This window comes from Saccopteryx bilineata, chromosome 5 (assembly GCF_036850765.1).
Source record: "Saccopteryx bilineata isolate mSacBil1 chromosome 5, mSacBil1_pri_phased_curated, whole genome shotgun sequence".
Taxonomy (NCBI): domain Eukaryota; kingdom Metazoa; phylum Chordata; class Mammalia; order Chiroptera; family Emballonuridae; genus Saccopteryx; species Saccopteryx bilineata.
Window position 1 is genome coordinate 98,569,488 of NC_089494.1, and position 21,523 is coordinate 98,591,010.

The 21,523-nt window shown below is 35.6% G+C and overlaps 1 protein-coding gene and 1 pseudogene across 1 annotated transcript in view; one reads left to right on the forward strand and one right to left on the reverse strand.

Moving 5' to 3' along the window:
• Positions 1-21,523, forward strand: part of LRP1B (LDL receptor related protein 1B) — a 2,131,860-nt gene that overhangs the window by 1,097,340 nt on the left and 1,012,997 nt on the right. The window lies entirely within an intron of this gene.
• On the reverse strand, positions 13,479-15,241 carry LOC136306812 (elongation factor 1-alpha 1-like; annotated as a pseudogene).

Sequence of the window (21,523 nt, forward strand, 5' to 3'; positions counted from 1 at the left end):
CAAAAAAATGATGGGCCATTCTTTTATTAAAGTCTCAGACTGGCTGATGAGCAAACAGGCATAGAAACACCTTCCTCTGATTCACAGCTTCCACAGCCCTTTTGCATTCTCTGGTTCCACAACCAAGAGAATCTTCTCTGGTTCCTCCTAGAATCAAAAGCCCCCACAAGCCTCAGTAGGGCTCCCAAAACCCCTCAGCTTTGGTCCCCCATCTGCACACCTTCTCTTTCCCTGCCAACATGGCTTCTTTCTCCTTCTCTTTCACATTCTCTCTGCTCTTCTCTCTCTTTTCAAAACTTTCTGGCCTGAAAGCCTCTCCTCCAGCAAACATTAGCAAAACAATGGCCCTTCCCAAGCAGGAAGGTAGTTTGCAATTTCACAGACCACAGATACCTGGCACTGCCCAGTGCCATTTTGTAACAATAAATGTGAGCAAACTCAAAAAATACAAATTGTACAAACTCATTCACCCCCAAATACCAGTCTATATTTTCTTTACAGATTTGAGTTAACAAAGATTTGATTTAACAACACTCTTTTTAAAAATAATGCAGTTTTATTTAAATCTTTCCACTTTTGAGATTTAAAAAATGCTGCTTTATATTAATTTGCCTTTCCCTATTTGTTAGAGTTTTTATTTTTAAATACAGTTGATTTTCATTATTCATGGTAGTTATATTCTGAAAAGTTGCAGTAAACACTGATTTAGCCAATACCAAACTATTGCTTCTAAGAGAAATAAAGGGTTATATTATTGAGAGCCTCTCAAGACATTTTTATCAACCAATCAATACATAACCTTATTTTATATGTGCTTCAGTTTACATACACCTTATTAAATATAAATTGATGATGCATTAACATTGAACTTCTGGCCAACAATGCTATGATTCATACTGGAACAAAACATATTTAACACACATGTTTTCCCCTAAAGCATAGCACAGTATTCTTGAGTTTAGGAATTTTAGCCGGCACTTAGCACTACACTCAGGGACCATTTTACACAGTGAAATAAATTACCAACAAAAAGCACAAAAATGAGAAAGATGCAGTACTAAAATGGCTATGAAAAGCAATTTTGTAAATAGTATAAGAGTGTAAATAGAAGATAGTGTTGCTTCGTTTGACCTCAGTTGGGAAGATGCCTATTGGTTAACTCAAGGTTTTGCTGCTCTGAGCATGTTCATGAAGGACCACAACAGAAAAAAAAGAAAAAAAGTAAAAGAAAAAAGGAAAGAAAATCCTCTGAGTATTGATTTTTTGTAACAAATTAATTTTAGCAAATAGATAAATTCACAAATATAAAATATGGAAATAAGAAGAAAACTGTAATTGTTTGCTCTTTGCATTTCTTTTTCATCTTTCTTTCCCTTTGGTTTTCTATTGGTGTTTTAGAATTCTTACTAATTTCTACTAGTTCAGTATACATTAAATATGTTAACCCTGTCATCTTAGTTACATTCTTTTATTCCAATTTTTTTGCCTTTTAATTTTTTCATATTTTTGATATTTTTTATATTTGGAGTGGGTGGAGATAGGCAAAGAGAGAGAAATGGAGACAGAAAAAGGACTTTGCTTGGGACAGTGTGAGTCAAGCTGATGCTGTGTCCACTGTGCCACTGCCTGGTCAGGTCATTTTCTTTTTTTAAACTTCAATGTGTCTTTATATTTTGAGTTCATCACTTGTAAAGATATAAAATTATCTATGAGATTTTGCTCTCCTTTAGAAGCTTTTCTTATATGTTTTTACTTCTGTCATCTTTTATGCTTTTAAATTTGTTTATGTGCTTATTTGCAACTATTGTGTTTTATCTGTTATTATGTGCATGTTGTTTTATTTAGTTTCTCAGTGTTTACAAATATATTTTTTTGTTTTATTTGATGGTTTACATTTTTAATCACTAAATTTTAAATTTCTAGTTATTAAAATAAAAAATGTAAAATGAAAAATGTATTGTTTAGATTTCATATTTATTACTACTGTTGAAATTTATCTAACAGTTTCTGAGGGTTTTTTATTTAACAACTTTTCCATTCCAGATCACTGAATTTTAATTCTTCTCTTGTAATAATGGCCTTTCTATTCAAGGATTTATTTTCAATACTTGTTTCTGGTGGTTTACTTTTAAAATATCTTTGTTTGTGATAATTACTCCTGATACATTTACATGTAAAATGCATCTTTTCACATTATAGAATTCTTTTATTAAAATTTATTTATTTATTTACTTTTTTAGATTTTATTTATTCATTTTTATTAGAGAGAGAGGGGAGAGAGAGGGGGGAGAGATAGAGAGAGAACAGGGGGAGGAGCAGGAAGCATCAACTCCCATATGTGCCTTGACCAGGCAAGCCCAGGGTTTTGAACTGGTGACCTCAGCATTCCAGGTCGACGCTTTATCCACTGCACCACCACAGGTCAGGCCCACATTATAGAATTCTTGAGTCACAAGATATCTGTCTTCAAAACCTATAGTATTCTAGCATTTATTCATGCAAAAATCTGACCTAGGTTTATTATTTATAAGTATCTTTTTATCAGGATGATTTAAATATCTTTGATATTACACTGTGCAATGTATATATATCAATCTGTAACTTGCTTAGTGACATTTCCTAGTTATTGGACGTTCTCCCCACCTCACCCCGTAGAAGTTCTAGAGGTAGGACATTGGCTGACATGGATAACAGGAAAAATATAAATTGCAGTTCTTTTTTCAATATTTACTTAAATATTAACACTCACTTTCTGAAAGATAGTCACAAAATTCAGTACCCCTCGATAATATTTTAATTGATTATTTTTTAAAAATAAAATAAAAATAAACATTTATCATTTTTTGAACCAATATAATGAGTACTCAGTAGCACTAAACTTTTCTTCCAGTTGTGTACTGAAAATGTGTCATTTACCAATTCTAAAAAGCAAACTTCACTTAGTTATGTATATGTAGAGAAAACAATAATGCCTTATGTTTTAATAATAAAAATTTGTTTAATTGAATTGGGATCACAGTATAACCAAATGAAAACATAAGCAAAGGTTTTACAATTTCTACCAATATTGTCTTTAAATAAATTAATTATTTCAACAAAATCATAAAATAAATCATTTTATACAAAAACTCATACAACACTAATGCTGTTTAATCAAATAAAACTTAAATGTAACCTTTCAACGTTGTAATTTTTCATTATCTTTCAAAGATGAGTAGCAAAATTTTTACTATAGAAATTATATAAAGCATAAAATCACACTGGTACTCTAACTACAGAATTTACTTTTTTCTCCATAATTTGAAATATCACACAAAGAACTTTCAGTGATATCTTAGTGTGTACTAAGTTTTTCCCACATATGAATAAAAATCTAATCTGCTTAACTTTTGTTATAGATATCATAAGGAAGAATATTAGGAAATGTAGTTTTCCCCAAAAAGTCTTATAAAAATGATTGAACACAATTAAAAAATAATCAATAAAAGTATCTATTGGCTCAACAGATACAGTGTTAAAGCAAATAAGAAAAAAACAATGGTTTCTTACTAATATTATAAGCCACAAAATAATTCTTGGTTTTAAAACTGATAAAAATAGTTTTACATATTATATTTTGGAGTAAAGATATTTTACATATTATTTTATTTTAAAATATGTATTTTAATCTTTGTATGAGTAAAACATTTTAGAATAATAATTAAAAATTTGTTGTCTTAAGAACCTAGGTATTATTCTCAGCTTACTGGTTCCTGTGGGCATCTTAGAAGACAGAAACTAATATGAAACATTCTCTATTATTGCTCATCTTCTATTAACTAATCATTTAAGATAGGATAAGTTACATCAGTAAAAGAAATATTTAATTTTCAGAAAATTTAGTTTAAAGAGAATAAGGCCTTGGAATTTTGTCAGCTTTACAAATATGAGAGCAAGCCTTTAATATATCTTGTTTTTAAAGATAGCAAGATGAAGTGCCAAACTATAAGCTTTATTAAAAAGAAAATAAAGTAGTGAAATACCATCTTCAAAATCAACTTTGTATTCAAGCAATTTTTAATTTTGGAGAGTATAGGTGAGGAAAAATATTCTTTCTACACTCCTGTATTCTTTGGATGATCTAATAAGTTAACATAAGGCATTAAAAAGAAAAGGAAACAAATTTAATTTTATATGTAAGGGCCAAAGACAAGCAGGCAATGGTGGCTCCTATGCCATCCAGAGCTGTGCAGAAGAAGATATTGGTCTGGGACTTCAAAGGGAAGGAAGGCAATTCACGTGGAACTGGAAAAACGCATGTGTGGTGAACAAATGTTTGCTCTGCCATGCAGAGACACTGAGGCACAGAGAGGACTCGGACAAGCTGGCCTTGCTTAGTTCCCCTAGAGTACCAACCCTGGCTCATATTCTTTGTACCATAGTTACATCTCTAGTAATAGCTTCCTTCCTAAAACAAGCCTTTTATCTAAATTCTTTTAGGATCTTAAGGGGAAAACACAAAGTTCTTCATGAACCTTTTTTTTCCCCCTTCAAAATAATCAGCCTAAAATACTCCTCAAGACAAAAGGGCATATTTGGTTACTCAAAGATGAGTAATCTCAAAATCCTGCTCCCCTACAACAGTAACAGAGAAATTGTCAGTATTTGGCTCTCTGTAGATTCCCTTATATTTCCAACTTTGCACTTGTGTGGCTCTCCAGGTCACCAGCTTTCTTTTAGAGCAGGGTTCGGGAATCTATGGCTCGTGAGCCAGATGTGGCTCATTTGATGGCTGCATCTGGCTTGCAGACAAATCTTTTTTTTTTAATTTTTTTTATTTATTCATTTTTAGAGAGGAGAGAGAGAGGGAGAGAAAGAGACAGAGAGGGAGAGAGAGGAGAGAGAGACAGAGAGAGAAGGGGGGAGGAGCTGGAAGCATCAACTCCCATATGTGCCTTGACCAGGCAAGCCCAGGGTTTCGAACCGGTGACCTCAGCATTTCCAGGTCGACGCTTTACCTGCAGACAAATCTTTAATTAAAAAAATAGTAACGTTAAAAATATAAAACATTCTCATGTATTACAATCCATTCATTTCCTACGGCTCATGTTCATGATTGTGGGTGGCTGCAGCCAATCACAGCTGTCCTCTGGGACAACACCAAATTTTTATTGGATAATGCATAATGTGCACGGGTCGTTATATAGCTCTCATGGAATTACATTTTAAAATATGTGGCGTTCATGGATCTCTCAGCCAAAAAGTTTCCCAACCCGTTTTAGAGGGATGAGTGTTATCCCTCTTGAGATTTCCTTGTTAGCCTTTATATTTCTGAATAGTTACACATGTGAAACATGTTAAGTAGTGAAACAAATGCAATTGTGTGACTAAAAAATGCATTTTGAAACCACTTCAATTCCATTGCAAGTTTTATACAAGTCTTTTTTTTTGGGGGGGGGGAGTGGAGGAGAGGTAGTGAGAGAGACTCCCACATGTGCCCCAACCAGGATCCACCCACAACCCCCATCTAGGGCCATGCTCACAACCAAGCTATTATTAGCACCAGAGATGGAGTCTCCACAGAGCTATCCTCAAGCACCTGGGGCCGATGTGCTTGAACCAATAAAGCTGTTGCTGCAGGAGGGGAAAAGAGAGAAAGAGAGAGAGGAGAAGGGAGAGAGGGAATAGAGGGGAAGAGATGCAGATGGTTGTTTCTCTTATGTGCTCTGACCATGTTTTACTTCCCAGACATCCACATGCCAGGTGGACACTCTATGACAGAGCCAACTGGCCCGGGCCATATACAAGTCTAAAAATTTTAAATGTTTATGTATTCTTAAAAAAAAGCCCATTACTTTATTTGTCCTCTAATAGCATTATCTAAACAATTCTTTTCAGAAAATAAAGGTCTAGTGATGTTCCAAAGTCTTTATTTGACATGTATTCAACAAAAGTCTGTTTCTTGAAACCAGAGCAAAATATTTCGTAGTTTTTTTTTGTTTTTTTTTCTTCAGCAGTGTAGACAGAACTTAGGGTAAATGTTTTTGGGGGTTTTTTTTGTGTTGTTTTTTCTTTTTTGTCTTAAAGCAGTAACACAGCTAAGGGTTTATAAACAAAATCTGAAACTACTACATGACTTTGAGCTATAGATCCCAAAAAATAATTATTTTCTGAAAATAATTTCTTAAATAGTCAAACATGAGCTACAAAACATAAATAAAAGTAAATATTGCACAAAGATTAAAAATGGTTGGATTTTTAGAAAACATTTTAAAAGTTAAAAAAAAAAGGAATTGTAATGCATATTTTCTCCAAAGCATCAAAACTCATATACATTGTATAATATTGGAATCTAACACTACCTGGCTATATGAAATACAACTAATTGAAGAGGTCTGTCATTTTTTTTTTCTTTTATTATAAAGAGCCACAGGGAATCCCGGGCCAGTTGGCTCAGTGGTAGAACATTGGCCTGGTGTGCAGGAGTCCTGGGTTTGATTCCCGGCCAGGGCACACAGGAGAAGCACCCAACTGCTTCTCCACCCCTCCCCCTCTCCTTTCTCTCTGTCTCTCTCTTCCCCTCCTGCAGCCAAGGCTCCATTGGAGCAAAGTTTTCCCGGCTGCTGAAGATGGCTCTGTGGCCTCTGCCTCAGGTGCTAGAATGGCTCTGGTTGCTACAAAGCAATTACCCAGATGGGCAGAACATAGCCCCCTGGTGGGCGTGCCGGGTGGATCTCAGTCAGGCGCATGCGGGAGTCTGACTGCCTCCCCGTTTCCAGCTTTGGAAAAATAAAAAAAAAAAAAAAAAAAAAAAAGAGCCAGAGGGATATGAGTTATATACAAAAACTAATGATTTTCCTCATCTCAGTTATGTTAACAATTTTAACACAGTAAGCATTCTGCTGTAATTATTCACAGTAATGCTACATTTACTTATTGAATGTTAGGTACCATGCCAAGCCATTTTATTTATTTCTTATTTATTTACTGATTTCTTCAGCATATCATTGTGTGGTAGTGCTGTTACTATACCTCCACTTTCAGTAAGGAAATAGCTTTAGATTCACATTCATAGTTTATTTCATAAATTTATCTTTTAATAATACCTTTGTGTGCTAATAGAGAAGTTATAAACTCAATATTCTACAAAGGACAAGCAAATATTGTTAAGGAGTAAAACAAATTAGCTGTAGAATAATCTAAAATGGGAGGATTGTGTGAAAACTGGATGGTGACATTCTCATCCAAATGGGGAAGCAGCAACTCAATTTTAGCTGATTATTTTTGAAATAATCCCAGGCCTTGGTTTCACGAAATTTTAGAGACGAAAATAAATCTAGATTTTTATATTCTTGCTCAATTTAAATGATTTTAACAACTAACTTAAAATAACAATGGTGGAGCATTGGCCCGGCATGTGGAGGTCCCAAGTTCAATTTCTGGTCAGGGCACACAGGAGAAGCAACCATCTGCTTCTCCACCCCTCCCCCTCCATCTTCTCTCTCTTTCCCTCTCTCTCTCTCTCTCTCTCTCTCTCTCTCCTTCTCCCACAGCCATGGTTCAAATGGCTAAAGCAAGTTGGCCCAAGGCACTGAGGATGGCTCCATGGCCTTGCCTCAGGCACTGAAATGGCTTGGTTGCTGATCAATGGAGCAGTGGCCCTACATGGGCAGAGCATTGCCCTATAGGAGGCTTGCTGGGTGTATCCTGTTGGGGCACATGCAGGAGTCTGTTTCTATGCCTTGCTGCCTCCTTGCCTCTCACTTAATAAAAAAAGTTTAAAATAATTTAAAAACAACCTCCGACCAAATAAAACCTTATCTGCAAGCTGTCAGCATGTAGGAGGAAACATAATAAATGAGATTATAGCATTTCTTAAAATTTTAAATAACTTTTTTCAAAGAAAGTCATTTTGAAAACTATCACTGTTTTAGAAGTATAATAACTACACTAGATCTCCTTTCATTCCTCTACTGACAGTTTCACAGCTCACCAGTGTTATATGTCTTATTGACATATTCCAGAGTTTCCTAAGAACTTCACAGACATCTTGAATATATCTTGGTTTTAAATATTTTCTCTCCCTTTCTCTCTCCCTTCCTCTTTCTCTTTAAGAAGGAGAATAAAAATAATAAACAATCAATAAATAATAATAAATACACTTTAAATGTCTCCTCTTCAAACAAATCTCTCTCCCCCACTCTCTCTCTCCCACTCTCTGTCTCTCTCTCTCTGTCTATTTCTCTCTCTCTCTCTCTCTCTCTCTCTCTCTCACACACACACACACACACACACACACACACACACACACACACACAGCTTTAATCAAAGACCATAGCAAATTAAGAGACCATTTATTACAATAAGCCCCTTTTAAAAACTGGCATAGTTTGGTTGTCAGCCTAACAGATTCAAACAATGTCAAGGATTCAGTAATTCATTTACTGATCTTTTTGCCGTGTTGTTTTATTGGAAAGTATGGTCATGACTAAGGAGCACCAGGTAAACAGTGAAGCAGTTAAGTAGCAGTTTAGAAGTTAACACTTCTAGCATTCCAGGATGAAAGCATGTTTTCATCTCAGCTCAAGCAATATATTAAGCATTATAATTTTTAAAGAACTGTAAGAAACTAAGGGGAAAATAAGTATTATGCTGGCAACAAAAACATAAAGGAATGCTTCTCAGTAGAATTGACAGCCTCTGTGTTAATGCTGAATGTAGTTAGTATAAAATTGTTTGTCTAAACCCGTTTGAAAAAAATTTGCTACAACTGAAAAGAGAAACCAATAGCAATTTTGTGCAGTTTAGAAATTTTGTTTTACAACACATTATATAATACTATAGACTATTTCTAGTTGTAAGTATTAATTACAAAATTAAAGAGTTTCCTCCTAAAGAAAAGCTTCACTTCAATTCTCTTTCTTTCATAACTGTATTGTAAAGAATTGAACAAACTTACTGCCTTACAAATATTGGCTATTAACAAAGAGAACATAGTTATTGGTGAAGAAATGCACATTTAAGGAAAAATTTTACCTTGTTATTTTAATCGGTTGTTGAACTCTTTGAGAGAATACATGTGTGTGTGATGGCCCAGATTCCATGAGAACTCTTCTATTCTAATTTAGTAAATTGACCTGTAAGTGAAGCCAGATTGAATTTAGTTGCTGCCACAAGTGAGAAAGCCAATGTGATGAACCCACAATGTGAGTAAGCAGCCAAGAAGTGACATAAGCATCAAAAAGTCTTTCTCTCTCATTGACAACACTCTAATTATATATATTATCTTTACTTTAGTATTTATTGTAAACAACATTATTTTGTTAGATTGCAACTTCACTCCTTGACTGATTTTCAAAGAACTTGAATTACTTTGGATTGCAAGAACATTAAATAAATTACATTGATTTGTGATTATTATTATTATTATTATTATTTGTGACAAAGACAGAGAGACAGAGAGAGGGACAGATAGAGATAGATAGGAAGGGAGAGAGATGAGAAGCATCAATTCTTTGTTGTGGCACCTTAGTCATTCATTGATTGCTTTCTCATATGTGCCTTGATTGGTGGGCTACCGGAGACCAAGTGACCCCTTGCTCAAGCCAGCAACCTTGGGCTCAGCTGGTGAGCTTTGCTCAAACTGGATGAGTCTGCGCTCAAGCTGGTGACCTCAGGCTTTTAAACTTGGGTCCTCCGCATTTCAGTCTGATGCTCTATCCACTGTGCCACTGCCTGGTCAGGCTGTGATTTTTAATTTATCCTTGGTTATAGCTATTGTGTATGCCATCTCATATAATTCAGTGAAATGCATTTAAATCATAACTAGAGAATCTTTTAGCCTTCTTAAACTGTTGTTATATGCTCTATTACAATGACCATGTGAAAGCATTATTCTCTTTACTGTAGAGATGCTAAAGCAAAGAATTATTTTCATACATCATTGATGACAGGATCACACTTTGGGGATCCCAAGCCTTTGGTGAATTTTGGATAAATTAAATAAATATAGTGTATGTTAGAGAATAGAAGAGAATTTGTGAATACATTGGTCTCCCAGAACAATAATAAGTAGCATACTTTTGCTTCTTAGGAGCTTCTAAAATAAAGTCCTAAAAATGATTAATGTAAGAAAAGTATGCTTCTCTCCATGGTGCCATTCACTTATTCATGAATTTGTGCATTTATATTTTATTCATTCACTTAAATATATAATTTCTGAGCACTCTCACCCCAGTGAGATATAAATATAAATTCATTTTGTTTTTTTTTTCTTGACACTTAATTCAACTATGCTCTGTCAAATGCACCTTTCCATTCTCTTATTAATATCTTAGGAAGATCTTGTGCTTTTTCCAGTTACCTTGCATTGTTAAAAGTCTAGCCTTATTCAGAACTACTCTTTCATGTCATATTTAAACCTCTTCTTTTTTCCTTCTCTCAACTTACTCCAGGCATATGGCTTTAGAGAGAGAGGAAAAAAAAGATTTGTGTAGTCTGTGAATTCATCTTCTCTCCAACATTAGTACTTTGTAAAAGAGGTAATGAATGATTTTGTTCTGGAATCTTTCCTCCAAGTCTTTTTTTTTCCTGGTTGTGGGGTGAGCAGTAAAGGGACAAAGAAAACAGGGCTATTTTATAACTAGTCATCTATTGATGACACAGTGTCTTCCCCAGCCCTGCTCGGTGATGATCTGGATGCGTCTTCTGCTAGGTGTCTTAGCAAGGTGATGGTCTCCGCAAAGTTGAGTTTTGCACTTGGCTGGGGTCCTCTAAGTCAGTGAGGGCCCCTTCAGAGAAAAGCAGTAACATGTTTGCTTTCATGAGGCTCAATTCTCACTAGATGTCTATAAGAAAGGTTTTTGCTCTCTTTAGAATTTGTTTTTTTATTCTGCTTCTAATTTCAGATTCAAGGAAAAGCTCCATTCACTATCCTGTTACCTGAGGTGACTGAGCACTAACTTTGCTAGAACTGTGCTGGCCACCGCAATGTGTACTCTTAACTCAGCACCATTGTTCCTACAAGGTTCCTTCCCACTGTCCTTGTGAATTTTTAGATTCTGGCAATATCTGGCTTTATATTTTGGCATTTGGTTTCCTTTTGAGAAGTTCAGTATTAAGAGATATAAAATCTAAGGTAAGTTGTCATGTGTCTTGTTTACAAAGCAGATGCCTCAAGCCAGGAAATAAAAGAAAAATAATTATTATTCAGACAGAGCAATATAGGTTGCAATCAGTATATCATATTGGTGATAGAGAATAATAATGTTACCCATTTCAGGTTGAGATTGTGACAATTAGTTAATCCATTCAAGATTCCAGTTTCAAAAAAGTGTTAAGTTATTGAAGGCTTCAGAAAATATAGGTGAAACTCACCCTCCACCCAATCTGAGTCACTGGTACACTTTACATTTCACTGTTTTGCTGAATATAGCACTTAAAAACTTCCAGTTCTAAATTCATCACTTAAGTATTATATCTTCACAATGAGAAATATTATAGATACTCCTTCAATGTCTAATATACATTTCCTAGCATCTAGTATGATTATCTCAGATAACAGTTTTTAAAAATGTGGTATATTTGGAAGAGGTTCCGAGCTCAAATTTAAAGTTTAGATAAACATCAGTATAAAATCCTGCTTCTTGATTTACTAGTAATGTGATCTCAGGCAAGTAAACAGGTCTTGTAAAAGCTCAACTTGCTTGTAAAATGGAGTTTACCCATACTCATTTATTAGGAGATCAAATGCCCACATAGATGTACAACCACTCACTAAACCAGCATTTGTCCTATAGAAATATTCACGAAAGACTGGTAATTTGGTTGTTGGTGTATAAATACTACCACCAGTTTTGTGCTTTTTCTTGTATTTTGGTCCTATGAACCACTTCATTTAGCCACTTTTCAGTTTTTTCCGTTTTCTACCTCTCTAGTATGTCTACATTTTTAGAAAATCTGAACTTATGATAGACTTTTAATGGCATTACCAATATACCAGATTGTTTACTCTGCAACTGTCCATGTGGAATAGTCTTCAGGGTTTACTTGGCTGTAAAAATCTCAGTTTTTATTTGTTATTGGAGTCTTAGTAGCAGCAGCCAAGGTAATCTCTTCCCTAGCAGAAGAGTTATGTGAGTGCACATGTATCTGTGACATCACATGTATACATACATACATGTCCGAATTCCTATATGTGTGCATGCACTCATGAGCAGGCGTCTAGCACACAGCTACACACTTTCTCTGCATTGCTTTATAAGAGACAAAAGGAAAGTCCAGTCTCTAAGTGTACTTGGAGTTGAATTATTAAAGGAAGCCCTGTCCTCTTCTGTCTGTATCTGCATTAAACAGATTTCTCCAGTGCAATTAAAATCTCATTTATTATTTCTAAACAAAAGATTACAGAAGATTTAACTAGAAAAAAATTAATGTGCTGGTGTAAATTGCTTTATCTACTCATGCTTTACCTGCATTTTGAAGAGCTGCTCCTATAAAGAAAACAAGAATATATTAAGAGCATTTTCAGTTAAAGAATAAATTACAAAATTTACTGAGAGCCGAATATGGGTGAGACACTTTCAATATTCCACAATGGCAAAAATATTACTATTCTAAAATCCACTTAAATATTTTATTGTCAAAGGACTTACCTAAATACAGCACTTGAAAAAGTTCAGTGTCCTTTGAACTTAATGTTTGTACCTGGCCTCAAATGATTTTTAATTTTTAAAACAGTCTTTGAACACTTAAGAACTGAGCGGCTAAATAAGTTTTTAATAGCTGTTGAAAATATTAACTACTAGCCTTGTTAAATGTGGAGAATTTTATATCAACATGTTGAAATTTTTTCTCCTTAGTTACTATGGAATGTTTGCATCTGAGGTTTGCATGTTAGATAAAGAGTTGGAGTTAATAGCTTGAAGAAAAACAATTGAGAGTCAGAGCATCAGTTATAGGTGAACAATTGTTCTTAAGGACTTTAGGCTATATTTAATGTTTCTGTTACTAAATGTTATTGTTGATAATGTATGAAATAAAAATAAAATAGTACCACTTGATATTGCACAATAATTATATAAATAGACATTCACATTAGCTGATTTCAAAGAAGCACTAGTATTTACAAGGATAAATGCAGATTATAATTGAATATTTCAGAGATATTCAAATAATGGTAAGTCACATTTCTTTGTTTGAATTCCTATGGCTATTTTATTTTTTTGTCCTTTTTTAAAATAGGTATCAAAGTTCTGTGACAGATTTTTGGTCAAGTTGTTTCCATTAAAAAGAACTGATTTTTAAAAACTAATAACTTAAAAACTGTCACACACACACACACACACGGAAAACATTCTGTTTTTCTTCCTAAAGTTTTATGATTCATTGTGATCACTAACCAGCTTTTACTATTAAACTTAAATGACCAGTTGAGACAGTTATGAAACAGTTCTTCTACCATTGATTAAGACTGGACTGGCAGGTATTGGGGATAATATTCATTTAGCTGTCTGAGCTTTCTGGGTAGACTAGGTGACTTTGCCAGCTCCCACTACCTTCTTGTCCACTGCTTTGATGACACTCACAGCAACTGTCTTATATCACGAACAGTCAAACAGCCTACAGGAGGAGAGTCAGAGAAGCTCTCAGCACACATGGGCTTGTCAAGAACCATTTCCTCAATGGCAGCATTATCAGATTTCAAAAATTTGAGTCCATTTTCCAGCTTTTTTCCAGAATGATGATCAATCTTCTTCAGCTCAGCAAATTTGCAAGCACTGTGACAGTCCAGCACAGGTGCCTATCCGGCTCTGATTTGGCCTGGATGGTTCAGGGTTATCTGTGAAGCTAGCTGCTTTCATTGGTGGGTCATTTTTGCTGTCACCAGCCACATTGCCACGATGAACATATATGACAGACATGATCTTGACATTTCAGCCCAGATGATCCCCAGAGAAGGCTTCATTCAAAGCTTCATGGTACATTTCAGCAGATTTTACTTCAGTTGTAACATTGACTAGAGCAAAGGTGACCATCATTCCAAATTCAATAACATGGTCTCCATTCATTCCCACAGGGACTGTACCAATACGACCAATTATGTAGACACCCTGGAGGGGCAGACACAGGGACTTGTCAGGGAGGACTTGGTGGCAGTTTGTAATACAGAGCTTCAAGCATTGTGTTTCCACTGGCACTGCCATCTTTATGGGTGACTTTTCATCCCTTCAGTGAAGGCATGTTAGCACTTCACTCCAGCATGTTGTCACCATTCCAACTAAGAATTGGCACACTTGCTACTGTATCAGGGTTGTAGTCAATTTTCTTAATGTAGGTGCTGACTTCTTTAACAATTTTCTCATCTCTCTTCTCGCTGTAGGGCTGCTAGTGGAATCCATTTTGTTAACATCAACAATCAGTTGTTGGCCCTGGCCGGTTAGCTCAGTGGCAGAGCGTCGGCCTGGTGTGCAGGAATCCCGGGTTCTATTCCCAGCCAGGGCACACAGGAGAAGCGCCCACCTGCTTCTCCACCCCTTCCCCTCTCCTTCCTCTCAGTCTCTCTCTTCCCCTCCTGCAGCCAAAGCTCCTTTGGAGCAAAAGTTTGCCGGGGCACTGAGGATGGCTCTGTGGCCTCTGCCTCAGGCGCTACAATGGCTCTGATTGCGGCAGAGCAACGCCCCAGATGGGCAGAGCATAGCCCCCTGGTGGACATACCGGGTGGATCCTGGTCGGGCGCATGCGGGAGTCTGTCTGACTGCCTCCTCGTTTCCAACTTCAGAAAAATGCAAAAACAAAACAAACAAAAACAAACAAACAAACAAAAAATCAATCAGTTGTTTCACACCCTGTGTGTAAGCCAGAAGGGCGTGGTCACAGCGCCCTTCTTCAAATTCACCAACGCAAGCAGTGACAGTCTGGACAGCACAGTTAGCCTCAGATGCACCTGTAATCATGTTTTTGATAAATAATCTGTATCCTGAGACATCAATGATGGTCACATAATGTTTGCTGATCTCAAGTTTCCACGGGGAAATATCAATGGTGAAACCAAACTCCCATTCAGCTTTCAGTTTATCCAAAACCCAGGAGTGCTTAAGGGGGCCCTTCCCAATCTCAACAGCCTCCTATTCAAAGTTTTTGGTGGTTTTTCTGTTGTTGTTGATTCCATCATGTTTATAGATCAGATAGCAGTAGTAGTAGGCTTGTCGGAATCTACATGTCCAATGACAACAATGTTGATCTGAACCTTTTCCCTTTGCATTTTGCTTTGATTTAGAGGTGATTTTCATAACAACTGAGTTCTGGTGGCAAACCCAGTGCAAAAAGCTATTTTTCTGTTTTACCAAAACTTTTTAAATCAGTTTTAGAAATATCAAATTGTATGAATTAGAAATCTGAGCAGTAGAGATACATTTTAGTTTCTGATCTCCTGCTACATTTTAATATGGGTTTATAAATTTCAAAAGGCTTTCATGTTTATCTTAAGTGATCTTCACAGGAACCATATGAAGTGTGAAGCATATTTTTATTATTACCATTTCAAGGATGGAGAAAGGAAGGCTCAAAAAATCTGTATTTATCTACACAAGGCCATAAAATAAGTATCAACATTATTCCCCATGAATTTTCAACTTAAAATATTTGCTTGGCAGAAGGCAATTACCATTCATTGAGAATCTGTTACTTCACAAACATAGTTCTAGGCTCACTTAACTTGTTGACTTACTTAACAATCACATCTTTTATGAACTAGATTTTATCATTTTCATATTATAAATTAAAAAAGTTTGAAAGTTTCAATAAAATTTTTATATGAATCAACATATTTATAATTAGAAAACATTTACAATATCCGTTTTGTCTTCACTATTTCTCAGGAAAAAAAACATTTGGCAATTTAGGCTGTCATGTAACAGGACAATTAATTCTTTTATAATTTTGAAATTTTATTATAAAAGAAAAATTATTTTTACCATTTTAAATTTAAGTTTATAGAAGGTGGGCAAGATGAATTAACATTGCTGCATAACATTTTTAAAATGAACTACATGCTAGCTGCCAATTCACTTAAATTAATGGATTCTTTTCCCTCCTTTTTTCTTCATCTTCTTTGCTGTTCTTCCTCTGTCTCCGCCTTCTCTTCTTTCTTTTGTGACAGATATTTGCTTAATAGAGATTTTGAAATTGGTAAAGAAAATAACAAGTGCTAGAGAAACTTACAAAATTCCTGCATTTCAAAATGATCACTTTGTCAATGCATTGAGTTTTTGTTTGTTTTAAAAATTTTATGAAAGCACACATTATCCTGATTACTAATAAATCACTATAAACAGATCCTCCATTTTCTATTGAAAGATTATCTTTGAAATAATCATATAAGATTAGAAGTTTAAAAATATATGAATTATATAAAGAACTGACGGCTTTTACTATTTTATAAATACTGATTGAGAACCCCCTGTGTATCAGTGACAATGCTAGGAAATTCTGAGTTTTAATAATGTACCAAAGTACCTGTCATCAAGAATTGACTAATGAGAAATGGTTTGCCCCCTCAGGAATATATATTTAAGGAGATCTTCTGCTGGACTGTTCTCAGTGAAGGGCCAACTTTAATTTCTCAGTTCAGATGACCTAACATTGACTACTAGCTATCTAGAGACCTTCAGAAATGCATTTCTTTCTACAAGCCTTATTTTACAGACAAAGTTTAAACCAGAATCACTTAACTTGTAATGGACATCAACATTGACGTATTGACCTCAGGGTATGTTATCTGAAACAAGTCTAAATTTTCTACATTTAAAGTGTTGCTTGGTTTTACAGCTAATATTACTCCTGAGGGCTTACTTTCAATAAAAGAGGGTTTTTGGAAATAGAAAAGTAGCACACTCTGTTTTGTTTGGGTAGTCTCTCTAGAAATACTTTTCTGGTTGAAATGCCTTTATCCTCCTAAGAAGATTAATAACTATGATCTAAACTTAATTTGATTGAATGTATTTGATATGGGCAATTATAATAGGGAAGATATGTTTATTCTTCAAGGTCCAAGTTTAAATTAAACCTTTGGTTTTCAGTAGAATAGGAGATACTCAGTAAATATTTCTAGCTATTACTGACACCTTTAAGTAAGCCATGAAGAAATGAGAAGACAGAAGTGGAGTTGTTGGAGGACTATAGCAGAGTAGAATTGCTTCATATCTCTCTTAGACCAAATGGTCCTCTTCAGTCTGGAAAGATTGTGCTCATGAACTTTCAGATTGTTTTATGACCTGTGGAAGAAGAGCATGAGCTTGGGGAGGAAACCAGCAAGGGGAGACCTGCCTGGCCAGCACCACCTACTGAAACACTAGTCAAAGGGCAGCTGGCTGGCACCTACCTGCAAATCACATTCATACTGAGAACAGATGCTGTTGTTGCTATTTGAAAGTCTGTCAATAATACTTCTTAATTACATCATAATGCAATTAGGGTTTAATGAAAACAATTTGGTTTGGGTAAGTAAAGAATTGAAATAGAACTTAACTTGATTAAGATCAGTGTTGGGCAAATGAGTTTGTAAAATCTGTATTTTCTGTGTTTGCTTACTTTTATTGTTAAAAATGGCTGCTGCCCATGTAAATGGTGCTGCTCAGTCGAAACTGCTAATTACCTTGCTGCTTGGGAAGGGCCATTGTTATACTAATGTGTGCTGGAAGAAGGGTTTTCACCCCAAAGAGTTCTAAGAAAGAGAAAGAAGAAAGCCAAGATGACAGGGTGCTGAAGGAGAAGCCAGTTTGTGCAGAGATAAGAAGGTAGAAGGTTGGCAGATGGGGAACCAGGAGTGACTGAGCTGGTAGGAGCCTTTGATTCTAGGAAAACCTGGATGTGTCAGTAGCTTTGTGAGCACTGAATGAGTGGCTTTAGGAGCCTTGTGTTTTTTTATTTGCCTGCCAGGTGTGAAGCTAGAATAAAGGAATTGCCCACCAGTTTTTGGCTCCGCAGTTCCTTTACCATCTGTCCAAATCTAACGGGAACCTGCACATCATGGCTGTGATGTCCACGACTACTGGCCATACAATCAGAAAAGAATAATGTAGAAATAAAAAAACCCTAATAAAGGTACACCTCAGGCAGAACTCCTCAAGCTCTCATTAGAAAAAAATAAAATAACATTTTTTATCCTAGGAGAACTTTTTTATGTTATTTATTTTATCTATCATTTTCAAATATAACAGTATCTTAGTTATAAACTTTGCTTTAGTTAATACCACATGCATTGGTAGTGAACAGTCATACCCTTTCTTTTAGGATGATATCCTAACATATTTCAGCTCTTATAGATAGCACCCCACAATCTGCTCAAAAGCTTTTCCTTAAAAAGTCAGCCTCCTTTCCTTATAGTGGTTGTCAGTGATTCTTTACTATAGCTATTTTCCAATTGTCTACAACTTCACTGATTTATTTGAAGCTTAGCTTACCTTTATCCATAGAGTGTGTCTCTATCCTTTCCAATTTAAGGTTGTTGCTTCAGTTCTTAGCTGCTCTACGAGCTAAGACAGTGGTCCTAATATAATGAATGTCATTCAAAACATAGACTAAAACAACAGGGGCATGTGTATGATGTATAATCTAACAATCTATAAATTAAGGGAATATACCCTTTAACCCAAAAAGGTCTGATTAAAGGGCTTAATGGTTTTCATTACTTATTTAGTTGTTATAAACACAGGTGAACAATTCATCTGTCAGGTCTTATCTCTGGTCTACCTGTATAGCTCTAATTATATCACTTCATTTGTATACTGTTTCATCTCAAAAATCGTGAAGCCTGGATATTTCCTCTTGGATATTTTACAGGTATAGCTATTTTATTTAGACTACATTTGAACTCCCGATCAAATATAGTAAATCTATTTGTCATTATGTTTGAGTCAAAATCTTTGAATTCCTCTTGTTCTCTCACACCTTACATCTGATAAATCAGCAAATTATGCCAGTTATGATTTTAAAATATTAAAATTTTAACTACTTAGCATAACTATGTGTAACACTGTGATTGAAATCATCATCATACCTTCAGGAAAACTTTAATTTGTTTATAGATTAAGTTTCTCAACACAAGAAAGTGTAAGAATTTTTGAGTTTGTTCACAAAATTAGCCAGTATTTATAGCTGTTTTGGCTAGATGTAGCAATCTTCTTGCTTTCATTTTTACTATTTTCCTATCAATGCTAAGCTAATGGATACTTGTTCTTGATAACCTAATCACACATAAGCATTTGTGAGATTTTCTAAATAAGGAATAGAACATTTATAGCAAATAAATTGCCACTAACTCCTGCTAGGTTCATGGCCAAAATTTCTAATTAAGTATGTCCTGCTGACCTGGTATTTAGGCTTGGGAGCCTTCTTTTTTTTTGTTTTAAATTTTAGTGAGCTGAGGGGAGGCAGAGACAGATTCCTGCATGCATCCCAACTGAGATCCACCTGGTAAGACCACTAGAGGGCAATGCTCTGCCCATCTGGGGTGTTGATCTGTTGCCCAGCAACCAGGCTTATCTTAGTGCCTGAGGCAGAAGCCATGGGGCCATCCTCAGCACCCAGGGTCAAGTTGCTCCAATTAAGCCATGGATGCAGGAGAGGAGGGGAAAAGAGAGAGAAGCTAGAGGGGGAAGGGTGGAGAAGCAGATGGGTACTTCTCCTGTTTGGCCTGACTGGGAATTAAACCCAGGACATCCACAGGCCAAGCAGATGCTCTACCACTAAGCCAACTGACCAGGGCCTCAGGAGTCTTTTTAACATGGAACTCAGACACTATGAAGGGCATCAGCAGTTGATTTGAGTTGGCACTTAATTTGTATCCTTGCCCTGAATTGTTCCTTAGGATATGAGATTTTAATTTGATTATGAGAATTTAACCTCTTTTTACTGTTATATTATTGCAGACACTGTAGGGGTCCTTTGCAGGTCCCTTTGCTGTTATTGCTTCAATGAACAATGGCCCAATTTACAACTGCCAGTACCTGCACTTCTTTGGTGACTCTTCTGCTATTCCCTGGTAGGCCAGATATGGCAGAGAATTAACCCTAACAGCTTTCTTCCACCATGATGGATGGCAGGTATTATATTAAAACCCAGCTTCCTTGCCTTTTTTGCTGAGAGAATTATGAGGTCTGTTTTTATGTCAGTTCCCAAAGTTTCTCCATGGGGATCAACTCCAGTCACCCACGCTGGAAGCTGACTCTATAGCACATACTTCAAAGGCTGTGTTACTTTCCTTGTTTTACTTCTCTACTTTCCTACATGCATTTCACTTAACTCCTAACTTATACTTAAATACTGTGACAGGGTTTAATTCTGGGGAAACCCAAAATAAGATATACATACTAGGATATTTTAAAAAGATGTTAAATCTATAAAACTCAGAGTATGGGACTGTTATAATACTTGGAGGACTGTCAAATATAATCCCGTACTTCTATTTTCTGAATTAAGAATGATTTACATGGACAGCTTTGTGTTACTTTTTTTTTTTCAAACACTATGCAAAATAGCATATTGGGTTTTCTTTGTTAAGTGTTTAATTATTTTCAGATAGTGAACTAGATTACAAAAGAATATATTTTTTAAATATTGGGATTGAAATCTTTAGAACTGTTTCTCACAATAATACTAATTTTAGCCAGGTAGAAAAGGAATAAAATTTTGTAGTGAAATGCAGGAGAATCACAGAGAAAGACATTCAGAGGGAATCAAGTCGGATTCAAGTCACAGAAAACAATACTAAGCATTTAGCCTCCAGAAATAATAGCCCACTGTACCTGAAGTGTTGCTATGAATACTGTTGCTGTCATTAGCCTTCCATTCAAACTGTAATAGGTCGCAGACCATACATGGCTGCATAATATTCTAAGGATATTCAGATGTTGATAGAATATTGCCAGGTAATCACTTAAAGAATTAGAAGTCTTTTATGTTACTCCATTTTCTCTGAGACTATACATAAAAGTTATAAAAATGATCTCTAAGAATGATAAAGATATAACATGTCTGACTTTTTTATATTTTCAAGGTCTGGAAACGTTCTTTTTATGTTGTCTCAGGGGACGATGCATAAAGCTGACGATGGTCCTTGGATGTTGTGTTCTAGCATAACTTACAAAGGCAAAGCGTGATATCCCAAGCCATTTTGTCATTGATTTTAAAGGACCAAGGAGTTTATTTTCCCAATAGGGCCTCCTCATGCTGTTTACTCTTTCTGACAGTACCTGAAACAAGGGTAGAATTACCTTGGAACCCGAGTAGTACCTATCATAGTGCCTTCCAAAGAGTCGATACTTAATAAATGCTGGCAACTGACAAACGCTAAATGACATTAGTCATCTTACAGTTTATGTCCCTCTGAAGGAAATATTAATCCCTCTTAGCCCACATAATAAAAAGCTGCCATGGCCACTAGAGGCCATAAAAGGTGTTTTGCACCTACATTTCAGGTGAGTGTCTAGTAATCCCCAGGTCTCCAGCTCTCATCTTCAAGTAGACATTTTTAAAAAGGTGGCTT